This window comes from Lipotes vexillifer, unplaced genomic scaffold, assembly GCF_000442215.2.
Source record: "Lipotes vexillifer unplaced genomic scaffold, Lipotes_vexillifer_v1.1 scaffold209, whole genome shotgun sequence".
Taxonomy (NCBI): Eukaryota; Metazoa; Chordata; class Mammalia; order Artiodactyla; family Lipotidae; genus Lipotes; species Lipotes vexillifer.
The window spans coordinates 9,652-22,828 of NW_006787556.1; the positions used below are offsets into that span (position 1 = coordinate 9,652).

Here is a 13,177-nt window from a genome sequence, read left to right on the forward strand (position 1 = left end):
GGAAAGAGTTTTATTATCCTTTCCAAGACCCCATCTTTAAGTGTTTTTGCATAATAGAATCATAGGTGATGATTCCCTGTCAAACTTCAATTTCTTTAGAGAGTGTCAATTAAGAAAGATTTTTGAAAGACCACTATGGAAAAGGCAAAGGGCAGGGGATTCTCAAAAAGAGAGCTCTCAAACACCTTTTTGACCTGGAAGTGGAGCTGAGATAAGGTAAGACTTGCTCATAGTTAAAGCTGTAAAAAATGGAATATGCTACCTTGGGAAAAGATGAGCTCCGTGGCACTGGAAGTGTTCAACTAGAGATGTACATAACTTGTCAGAGATGTTGCAGGGGGAATTCATGGGTCAGATAAGGGTTAGAGGAGATCAATGGTTCCTCACTTTTTCATTTAATTGACTTTGAGAATTTCAAAAAATTTTTCAGATTGACATAAAGTTACCAGTTTTTAAGTTAGCAAGTACAGACATTGAAAAAACCAAAACCCTTTATTATCACCATCAAATTGTAAAAGAAAGGACATGTTAACACCAAAAACAAAACTTAAGAGGACATAACCTCTAATTTAAATATAGTCCTTTGAGACAAATAAATTTAGATTTATGAAAGATTTACCAAAATATTCTTTTTTCTCCCTTTTTCACATACTAGTGGAAAAGTTGACAAAATTCTTGTAAGAGAAATGACTTGTGAAGAGTTTTATGATTCTGAGATTTTATAATTGTAGGTGTACAAATAATTATAATATGAGGCAGAATTCATATTCTGTATGAATTGTGCTATAACTAGTATACAAATAAAAGCATGAAATACTGTGTTTGTATTTGGAGAGCAGCAGGAAATTTAGTTGAAGGGAAAATTGAACATCTTTAGGGGAGTAGTGTGAAAAGAAGATAGAAAGTTGGTTTGGGGCCGTTTTGTGCGGAGCTTAGAACAGCAGACTGAGGAACTTGTTTAAGTCCATAGGCAGAGGGAAGCCATTGCAAACTTTTGCTCAGGACTCAAAGGAAGGTTGTGTTTTTGCATGCAGTGGAGAAACTAAGAAATGCTGGACTATTGGAAGAAGACAAGTGGCATAATTTAAAATAACTGTGCTTCAATAGGCCTTAAATGTTCTATGTATCAGCCATTCACTGGACTCTTCCAGTCTTATTTCTCTCTCTCTTGTACCATTTAACACAGTTGTCTACTCTCACCTCGCTTCTCTCTTGGCTTTAAGATACTACTGTGTCCTGATTTTCTCTTCTCTCTATGGTCACTCCTTCTTAAACCCTCTTATGGGCTCCTTCTTTTTCTTTTTTTGGCTGCACTAAGCGTCTTATGGGATTGACCAGCAATTGAACCAGGGCCCTCAGCAGTGAAAGCGCCAAGTCCTAACCACTTGACCTCCAGGGAATTCCCTGGGCTCCTTTTTTTGATTCCTTTCATTTATTGCCACTCCCCTGCTCAAAATCCTTTAATGCCTCACCAAAACCTTGAGAATCAAATCCAAACTCCACTGTCACCTCTCATCAATGGATGTGCAGTGCTTTTTTAGTATCCAGTTTGATAAGCAAAAGCAATAATAAGTTCTGGCTAAGCTATTATTAATATCAATAGCCACCACTTATTGAGCACTTACTGTGTGCTAAGCAGCTTAACATATATTATCTCATTTAATCATCATCCTGTGAGGTAGGTATTATCTTCTTTTTACTAAAGAGAAAAACTGGCAGAGGTAAAGTGGCTTGCCCAAAGTCACACAGATGGTTAATTGTGAATCAAGGGTTCAAATCTAGGGTTGTTTTATTCCAAAGCCTACTCTAACTTTTATACTCTCTTCCTGTGAGAGAGGTAGTATGGGGAATGAAATTCAAACTAGAACATCCAGGATCTTATATAATTAGTATATTACTATATCTTACTATATAGTTACTTCACTGCCTAAAAACAAGGTAAAAAATTTTAGATAAGCTGAGTTTAGACTTAAGTTCTGGTAATGAAAGTTGAATTGAGGCTCTCAGGAGTAGTAATATGAACTCAGTCAGTGAGAGCTAGGAGTCCCAGATCCCACTCAGTATCTGGACAAGATCAACTGTCCCAAACTTTGTAGATCCCAGACCTCTTTTTTGGCACAGTACTGCTAACCCTCCTTTTAAAAATACAGCTGATTAAAAATCTCAAGCTAAATAAATATTTGAGGACAAATTCTTGTCTTCAGAACTGTTCAAGGTCAGTTCCAAATGCTCATTCCAGTCCTTACCAAGTTGTTTATTTTTATCAACTCTATAGCCCTTTCACTCAAACTGTTCAATTCTGGGCAAGTTTCTTAACTCTCTCAGTATCAGGAGTTTCCTATTCTGTGTTATGGGGATAAAATGCCTATCTCATAGATTACCTTAAAAATTAAATGAGAAAATGTATTTAAAGTGCTTGCACAGTATCTGTAGTAAATGCTCAACAAGTAGAGGTAGCTATTTTTGTTATCTGAGTATAAGTCCATCTGATTTGACTCAAGTAGAGTCCATCCCCTTTAAAAGTATGTAGTGTTTTTCTAGGGTGACCAACAGTTCCACTTTCCCTAGGATTGTCCTGGTTTTAAAAATAAAGTCCTATGGCCTGGGAAACCCCTTAGTCAGTGACAAAGCAAGATGGTTTGTCCCCCTACCTTCTCCCTGCATATTATAGACTACTAACTTATTAGATATTCCTTCTAAAATATATGCCAATTTCCTTTGCAATAAATTGCAGCCTTGAACTTCTTAGGCTGTGCCAGACACTATTCTAGGCATTAGGATTATGGAAGTAAACAAGGTAGACAAAGTCTTTTTAAAGCCTATGCATTCTATATGGGAAACATATAATAAACAAAGAAATACATAATATGATATGATATGATATGATATGATAAGTACTATAAAGAAAAATAAAGAGTAAGGGGATACAGAGTGTTGGGAATCCAGGCTACATTTTTAAAAAAAATTTTTATTTATTTTATTTTATTTTATTATTTGGCCAATGCCGTGTGGCTTGCAGGATCTTAGTTCCCCAACCAGGGATCGAACCAGGGCCCAGCAGTGAAAGCGCAGAGTTTGAACCACTGGACCTCTAGGGAAGTCCCCAGGGCTACATTTTAGATGGTGTAGTCAGGGGATGCTTATCTGAGGAAATATTTGAGCAAAGACCTAAGTAAACTGAAGGTACAAGTGATGCAAAAAATCTGGGAAAAGAGCTGGGAATCAGCTTGGTGTGTCTGGGAAACAACAACAAGGCTAGTGTACCTAGATCTCAGTGAGAGAGGGGAAAGCAATTGGAGAGGTGGTTGGAGAGGCAGGCTGAAACCAGATAATGTCCCACTTTTAACAGACGTCGGTCTTATTCTGAGTGTGAAGGAAAGCCATTAGAGGGTTTGGAGTAGGAGAGTAATAACATCTGCTTTCTGATTTAAAAAAGCTCATTCTGGCTACAGTGTAGAGGATTGACTATAGGCAAACAAGAGGGAAAGTGATTATCAGTTGGGAGATATACTGCAATAGACAAAGAGAGATGGACAGTGGCTTGAACTAGAGTGGTAACAGTAGAGATATTGAGAAGTGATAAGGTTTGGGATAATTTAATGATGGTAGAAATGACAGGATTTGCTGATGGTTTAGATGTAGGGTATCATATGAAGAAAGAAGAGATGGCTCCAATGTTTTTTTGGCCTGGGGTAAGTGCTGGGGAAAGTTGGGGCAGTAGCAGGGAGTCAAGAGTTCTATTTTGAACATGTTAAGTTAAAGAGACCTATAGACACACAGCTGGTAGACTGCTGGATATGAAATCTGGAGCTCAGGGGAGAGATTAGGGCTAAAGATACAAAGGTGAGAGTCATCAGCACATATCTGGTGTTTAAAACCATGAGACTAAATGAGATTACTTAAGGAGTGAGCCTAGAGAGAGGGGGAACTGGGGCCTGGGGAAGTCTAATGTTTATAAGCAAGAAGTAATAAAAGGAACTAAGGAACTCAGGAGACTGAGAAGTAAGTAGAGCAGGAAGAAAACCAGGAGAATGTGGTCCCCTGAAAGTCGAATAAAGAGTGTTTCCGAAAGGAGAGAGTAATTATATATCAAATGTTAAGAGGACAGGTAAGGTGAGACTTTGAAAACTGTTTAATGAGGCAAGATGGAAGTGAGTGGCAATCTAGGCAAGAGTGATTCCAGTGAAGTGGTGTAATAAATACCTGTTCTGAGTTATAAACCAATATGCACATTCTTAATCTCTTTATAGAGAAATCTGTAAGGAAAACCACTAGGCTATAACTTTTTTCTTTTTACATCTTTTTATCAGCCTTAGATTCCATGGAGAAGAGGCAGTATGTATTAATTTAATATAAATTCCTACAATGTTTAGTATAAAACATTTACCCTAACTCTACTTTAGGATCAGGCTCAGGCTTCCCTGGTGGCAAGAAGGTGGTTAAGAATCCACCTGCCAGACTCTGGGAAGGCTCACGCCAAGGAGTACTTCCCAGAACTCCTGCTGCCAGTGTCCTTGTCCCTGCGGTGAGCCACAGCCACCCCCTGCCTCTGCAGGAGACCCTCCAACACTAGTAGGCTACAGGGCCAGCAGAAGCAAGAAGAACTACAATCCTGCAGCCTGTGGAACAAAAACCACATTCACAGAAAGATAGACAAGATGAAAAGGCAGAGGGCTATGTACCAGACAAAGGAACAAGATAAAACCCCAGAAAAACAACTAAATGAAGTGGAGATAGGAAACCTTCCAGAAAAAGAATTCAGAACAATGATAGTGAAGATGATCCAGGACCTTGGAAACATAATGGAGGCAAAGATCGAGAAGATGCAAGAAATGTTTAACAAAGACCTAGAAAAATTAAAGAACAAACAAAGAGATGAACAATACAATAACTGAAATGAAAACTACACTAGAAGGGATCAATAGCAGAATAACTGAGGCAGAAGAACGGATAAGTGACCTGGAAGACAGAATGGTGGAATTCACTGCTGTGGAACAGAATAAAGAAAAAAGAATGAAAAGAAATGAAGACAGCCTAAGAGACCTCTGGGACAACATTAAATGCAACAACATTCGCATTATAGGGGTCACAGAAGGAGAAGAGAGAGAGAAAGGACCCAAGAAAATATTTGAAGAGATTATAGTCGAAAACTTCTCTAACATGGGAAAGGAAATAGCCACGCAAGTCCAGGAAGCGCAGCGAGTCCCATACAGGATAAACCCAAGGAGAAACATGCTGAGACACATAGTAATCAAATTGGCAAAAATTAAAGACAAAGAAAAATTATTGAAAGCAGCAAGGGAAAAATGACAAATAACATACAAGGGAACTCCCATAAGGTTAACAGCTGATTTCTCAGCAGAAACTCTACAAGCCAGAAGGGAGTGGCATGATATACTTAAAGTGATGAAAGGGAAGAACCTACAACCAAGATTACTCTACCCGGCAAGGATCTCATTCAGATTCGATGGAGAAATCAAAAGCTTTACAGACAAGCAAAAGCTAAGAGAATTCAGCACCACCAAACCAGCTCTACAACAAATGCTAAAGGAACTTCTCTAAGTGGGAAACACAAGAGAAGAAAAGGACCTACAAAAACAAACCCAAAACAATTAAGAAAATGGTAATAGGAACATACATATCGATAATTACCTTAAATGTAAATGGACTAAATGCTCCCACCAAAAGACACAGATTGGCTGAATGGATACAAAAACAAGACCCATCCATATGCTGTCTACAGGAGACCCACTTCAGACCTAGGGACACATACAGACTGAAAGTGAAGGGATGGAAAAAGATATTCCATGCAAATGGAAATCAAAAGAAAGCTAGAGTAGCAATACTCATATCAGATAAAATAGACTTTAAAATAAAGAATGTTACAAGAGACAAGGAAGGACACTACATAATGATCAAGAGATCAATCCAAGAAGAAAATATACCAGTTATAAATATATATGCACCCAACATAGGAGCACCTCAATACATAAGGCAACTGCTAACAGCTCTAAAAGAGGAAATCAACAGTAACACAATAATAGTGGGGGACTTTAACACCTCACTTACACCAATGGACAGATCATCCAAAATGAAAATAAATAAGTAAACAGAAGCTTTAAATGACACAATAGACCAGGTAGATTTAATTGATATTTATAGGAAATTCCACCCAAAAATAGCAGATTACACTTTCTTCTAAAGTGTGCATGGAACATTCTCCAGAATAGATCACATCTTGGGTCACAAATCAAGCCTCAGTAAATTTAAGAAAATTGAAATCATATCAAGCATCTTTTCTGACCACAACCCTATGAGATTAGAAATGAATTACAGGGAGAAAAACGTAAAAAACACAAACATATGGAGGCTAAACAATACATTACTAAATAACCAAGAGATCACTGAAGAAATCAAAGAGGAAATCAAAAAATACCTAGAGACAACTGACAATGAAAACACGATGATCCAAAACCTTTGGGATGCGGCAAGAGCAGTTCTAAGAGGAAAATTTATAGCTATACAAGCCTAGCTCAAGAAACAAGAGAAACCTCAAATAAACAATCTAACCTTACACCTAAAGGAACTAGAGAGAGAAGAACAAACAAAACCCAAAGTTAGCAGAAGGAAAGAAATCATAAAGATCAGGGCAGAAATAAATGAAATAGAAACAAAGAAAACAATAGCAAAGATCAATAAAACTAAAAGCTGGTTCTTTGAGAAGATAAACAAAATTGATAAACTATTAGCCAGACTCATCAGGAAAAAGAGAGAGAGGACTCAAATCAATAAAATTAGAAATGAAAAAGGAGAAATTACAACAGACACCACAGAAATACAAAGCATTCTAAGAGACTACTACAAGCAACTCTATGCCAATAAAATGGACAACCTGAAAGAAATGGACAAATTCTTAGAAAGGTATAACCTTCCAAGACTGAACCAGAAGAAACAGAAAATATGAACAGACCAATCACAAGTAATGAAATTGAAACTGTGATTAAAAATCTTCCAACAAAGAAAAGTCCAGGACCAGATGGCTTCACAGGTGAATTCTATCAAACATTTAGAGAAGAGCTAACACCCATCCTTCTCAAACTCTTCCAAAAAATTGCAGAGGAAGGCACACTCCCAAACACATTCTATGAGGCCACCATCACCCTGATACCAAAAGCTGACAAAGATACGACAAATAAAGAAAATTACAGACCAATATCACTGATGAATATAGATGCAAAAATCCTCAACAAAATACTAGCAAACAGAATCCAACGACACATTAAAAGGATCATACACCATGATCAAGTGGGATTTATCCCAGGGATGCAAGGATTCTTCAATATACACAAATAAATCAATGTGATACACCATATTAACAAACTGAAGAATAAAAACCATATGATCAGGCTTCCCTGGTGGCGCAGTGGTTGAGAGTCCGCCTGCTGATGCAGGGGACACGGGGTCTGCCCCGGTCCGGGAAGATCCCACATGCCGCGGAGCGGCTGGGCCCGTAAGCCATGTCCGCTGAGCCTGCGCGTCCGGAGCCTGTGCTCCACAACAGGAGAGGCCGCAACAGTGAGAGGCCCGTGTACCGCAAAAAAAAACCCAAAAAGAAACAACATATGATCATCTCAATAGATGCAGAAAAAGCTTTTGACAAAATTCAACACTGATTTATGAAAAAAACTCTCCAGAAAGTGGGCATAGAGGGAACCTACCCCAACATAATAAAGGGCATATACAACAAACCCACAGCAAACATCATTCTCAATGGTGAAAAACTGAAAGCATTGCCTCTAAGATCAGGAACGAGACAAGGATGTCCACTCTCACTACTATTATTCAACATAGTTTTGGAAGTCCTAGCCACGGCAATCAGAGAAGAAAAAGAAACGAAATACAAATTGGAAAAGAAGAAGTAAAACTGTCACTGTTTGCAGATGACATGATACTATACATAGAGAATCCTAAAGATGCCACCAGAAAACTACTAGAGCTAATCAATGAATTTGGTAAAGTTGCAGGATACAAAATTAATGCACAGAAATCTCTTGCATTCCTATACACTAATGCTGAAAAATCTGAAAGAGAAATTAAGGAAACACTCCCATTTACCATTGCAACAATAAGAATAAAATACCTAGGAATAAACCTACCTAGGGAGACAAAAGACCTCTATGCAGAAAACTATAAGACACTGGTGAAAGAAATTAAAGATGATACCAACAGATGGAGAGATATACCATGTTCTTGGAGTGGAAGAATCAATATTGTGAAAATGACTATACTACCTAAAGCAATCTACAGATTCAATGCAATCCCTATCAAATTACCAATGGCATTTTTTATGGAACTAGAACAAAAAATCTTAAAATTTGTATGGAGACACAAGAGACCCCGAATAGCCAAAGCAGTCTTGAGGGAAAAAAACAGAGCTGGAGGAATCAGACTCCCTGACTTCAGACTATACTACAAATCTACAGTAATCAAGACAATATGGTATTGGCACAAAACAGAAACATATATCAATGGAACAAGATAGAAAGCCCAGAGATAAACCCATGCACCTATGGTCAACTAATCTATGACAAAGGAGGCAAGGATATACAATGAAGAAAAGACAGTCTCTTCAATAAGTGGTGCTGGGAAAACTGGACAGCTACATGTAAAAAATGAAATTAGAACACTCCCTAACACCATACACAAAAATAAACTCAAAATGGATTAGAGACCTAAATGTAAGACTGGACACTATAAAACTCTTAGAGGAAAACATAGGAAGAACACTCTTTGACATAAATCACAGCAAGATCTTTTTTGATCCCACCTCCTAGAGTAATGGAAATAAAAACAAAAATAAACAAATGGGACCTAATGAAACTTAAAAGCTTTTGCACTGGGCTTCCCTCATGGCACAGTGGTTGAGAGTCTGCCTGCTAATGCAGGGAACATGGGTTCGAGCCCTGGCCTGGGAGGATCCCACATGCCGCAGAGCAACGAGGCCTGTGAGCCACAACTACTGAGCCTGCGCGTCAGGAGCCTGTGCTCTGCAACAAGAGAGGCTGCGATAGTAAGAGGCCCGCGCACCGTGATGAAGAGTGGCCCCTGCTTGCCACAACTAGAGAAAGCCCTCACACAGAAATGAAGACTGAACACAGCAAATATAGATAAATAAATTAATAAACTCCTACCCCCAACATCTTCTTAAAAAAAACAACAACAAAAGAAACAAAAAAACCCTGCTGTGTCCATACAGCGTGATTCACTTTAAAAAAAAAAAAAAAAAAAGCTTTTGCACAGCAAAGGAAACCATAAACAAGACGAAAAGACAACCCTCAGAATGGGAGAAAATTTTTGCAAACAAATCAACGGACAAAGCATTTATCTCCAAAATATATAAACAGTTTGTGCAGCTCAATATTAAAAAAACAAACAATCCAATCCAAAAATGGGCAGAAGACCTAAATAGACATTTCACCAAAGAAGATATACAGATGGCCAAGAAGCACATGAAAAGCTGCTCAACATCACTAATTATTAGAGATATTCAAATCAAAACTACAATGAGGTATCACCTCACACCAGTTAGAATGGGCATCACCAGAAAATCTACAAACAACAAATGCTGGAGAGGGTGTGGAGAAAAGGGAACCCTCTTGCACTGTTGGTGGGAATGTAAATTGATACAGCCACTATGGAGAACAGCATGGAGGTTCCTTAAAAAACTAAAAATAGAATTATCATATGATCCGGCAATCCCACTACTGGGCATATACCCAGAGAAAACCATAATTCAAAAAGATACATGCACCCCAATGTTCATTGCAGCACTATTTACAATAGCCAGGTCATGGAAGCAACCTAGATGCCCATCAACAGACGAATGGATAAAGAAGATGTGGTACATATATACAACGGAATATTACTCAGCCATAAAAAGGAAAGAAATTGAGTCATTTGTTTAGACGTGGATGGATCTAGAGACTGTCATACATAGTGAAGTAAGTCAGAAAGAGAAAAACAAACACCATATATTAACGCATGTATGTGGAACCTAGAAAAATGGTACAGATGAACTGGTTTGCAGGGCAGAAGTTGAGACACAGATGTAGAGAACAAACGTATGGACACCAAAGGGGGAAAGCGGCGGGGGGTGGGGGTGGGGGTGTGATTAATTGGGCGATTGGGATTGACATGTATACACTGATGTGTATAAAACTGAGGACTAATAAGAACCTGCTGTATAAAAAAATAAATACAATTAAATTTAAAAATTAAAAAAAAAAAGAATCCACCTGCCAATGCAGGGAACACAGGTTCCAGCCCTGGTCCGGGAAGATCCCACATGCCGCCGAGCAACTAAGCCCGTGCGCCACAACTACTGAGCCTGTGCTCTAGAGCCTGTGAACCACAGCTACTGAGCCCACGTGCCGCAACTACTGAAGCCCGCGCGCCTAGAGCCTGTGCTCCGCAACAAGAGAAGCCACTGCAATGAGAAGCCCGCTCACCCCAGCGAAGAGTAGCCCCCACTTGCCACAACTAGAGAAAAGGCCGCGTGCAGCAACAAAGACCCAACGCAGCCAAAAAAAAAAAAAATCAGGCTCTCTTGAAAGATCATTCAACAGTTTTCAGTGAAGGAAAATGGAATATGTTCTTTCTTCTAACTTATATTTTAATAACTTAATGCCACTTATGGATGAAGAAGAGTCATTTCTGTACCCACCCCCAACTCAATCCATCAACTTACCTCATGACCTAGAGGCCCATCTGTTTTGCAACTGTTTATTTTAGAGAGTTCACCAGATATTGCTTAAAGGTGTCCTGGGTGCTTACTTAGTTTTTTGGTATATGTGTTTGCATGCATGAGTGTGTATTTGTGTGTGCATGCATGCATGCATGCATGTGTGTGTGTGTGTGTGTTTAAGGTTCTAATGGGCACATAGTTAATACCTTTAATATTTTTTCCTCAGGCCAAAGTTGTCTCATGCCCAGTAACTGTGGAGCCTTCATTACTCATTGATCTGTAAGTTAAATTAAACTCCTCCCTTTCTTTTGCAAAGACAATCTTGGCCCATCTTGTGGGCAGTCCCTTAGACTGGGGTGGCCTTCTGACCAAGTTTAGGCTCCTAAACTTTTCTAAGTACATAGCAGTTGTATCTCTAGCTCAGCTAGCTTTCTAATTTATAGGTCTGCCCATCACTGAAACATAGACTATCCAAATACTTAAGGATCTTCTTAGATAGTTTAACCTCAAAATCTCTACTGCCTAATATTTAGGGAGATGTCCCTGAAAAATATGTAGTTCATCATTCCTCACTTAGATGCTCTAGTTTTATTCCTGAATTAAGTCAAACCATCAGAGGGTTGTATAATAAGGTATTTTGCATTATTTTGGTCCCCATAAAATAATTATTACTCAGTTATGCTTGGTATTAAATCATTTGCCTATGTGCTAGACACTCTGAAAGCATTCTGTAAAACTTCTAGCTGCACTTACGGTTGGGATATTACTAAGGGCATAGTTTTCTGCATTAGATTGTATTCTCTTTATAGAGCTTCAAAGGAGGAATAATAATAAAAATAATAACCATGATTTATTGGACATATTATGTGCCAGACACTATGTGCTAAGTGTTTTACATACATTATCTTGTTAAATCCTTATAGTAATCTTGAAACTATTATTCCCATTTTACAAATGGGAAAATTGAAAGTTAAAGATATTAAATAACCTGCCTAAGGTCACATGGACAGTAAAGGAGCTAGGATTCTAAGTAAGTTCTGCCTGGCTTCAAAGTAAATGCTTTTACTTGCTATGCTATACTGTATTATAAAAAGAAGCTAAATACCCATGTCCAGAAAGGGAGAAAAATTCAGGGACATTGGATCAGTGTTATATATATACCAAAAAGATTAAGTGTAAACAGAAGGAAGATAAAAAAGAAGAGGCCAAATAGAGGAAGACTCCACATTCTTTTACTTAAGGTTAACTTGGTAGCACTGGAATGACATAGAATCTAACCTTTTAAGAGATCATTAAGAACAAGTTTGATAATATAAGAGGGTTTTGCTTGAGTCAACCTCTGTGAAGCCTGGAATTCATGACCATATCCAATCTGTCCTTGCTGGGATTTAGTGCCAGAATCGCTGTGGTCGTTCATAATTTGTTCCCTTCCTATCCCACATCTCTCTCTAACAGGCTTCTTATACTACTACCTTTATAAAAGAACATGCAGTTCCCTTAACTCATTTACTTTCTCTCAGTTCTAGACTTTGGCACATTTACCTTCCTCTGTTCTGATTGCCCTTTTTCGTCTGGTTATTTCTTTCTCATCCTTCAAGATTCAATCAAATAATCTGGCTAAAAGGCCCTCCCAGACTCCCCAGGCTATGCCAGGTACTCTTATTCTGTGCTTGCACTGCACAATGGATGCATACCTCCACCTTAGCATTTATTACATTCTATTGCAATGGTCTGTACATGCACACACCTGTTTCCTTGACTCTACGTACTAAACTGTGAGTATCTTGAAGGATGATAGGAAGGCTGCATTTTTCATTGCCTAGCACTGTGCTTGGCACATGGTAGGTACTAATATATGTTTGTTGAATCAATGTATGAGCGAAGATACAAAAATGAACAAGAGACTGTTCTACCTTCGAGGAGTTTATATTTTAGTGAATGGAACATGATTTATAGAAATAGCTATAACAGAAGGTACAATTTGTTAAATGTTATAATAGAATTTATAAAGCATTGCTAAAGCTTAGAAGTTAGAGAAACAATTCTGAGTAAATGAATGGGGTATGGAAGAGACAGCATTTGAGGTAGGTATTTTTTTGAAGAATGAATAGGATTTTAATGATATTTTAAGGATTTTTAAGTTTTTTTTTTCATTTTAAAAGTAATAAGTGGTTTGTTAAAGATAATTTTGAAAATATGTATAGGCAGACAAAGGCAACCTTTGTTTTTTTGTTTTGTTTTTTTTTGCTGTGCCATGGGGCAGGTGGGATCCTAGATTTTTCTTTTTGGCCAAGCTGTGGCATGTGGGATCTTAGTTCCCTGACCAGGGATCAAACCCATGCCCCCTGCAGTGGAAGTGCGGAGTCTTAACCACTGGACTAACAGGGAGGTCCCAAAGACAACCATTATTAACATTTGGTATAATTCCTTCTG

General features: G+C 38.3%; 1 protein-coding gene across 2 annotated transcripts in view; it reads right to left on the reverse strand.

Moving 5' to 3' along the window:
• CTSS (cathepsin S) overlaps nt 1-13,177 on the reverse strand; it is a 29,308-nt gene that overhangs the window by 528 nt on the left and 15,603 nt on the right. The gene's annotated exons all lie outside the window — the stretch shown is intronic.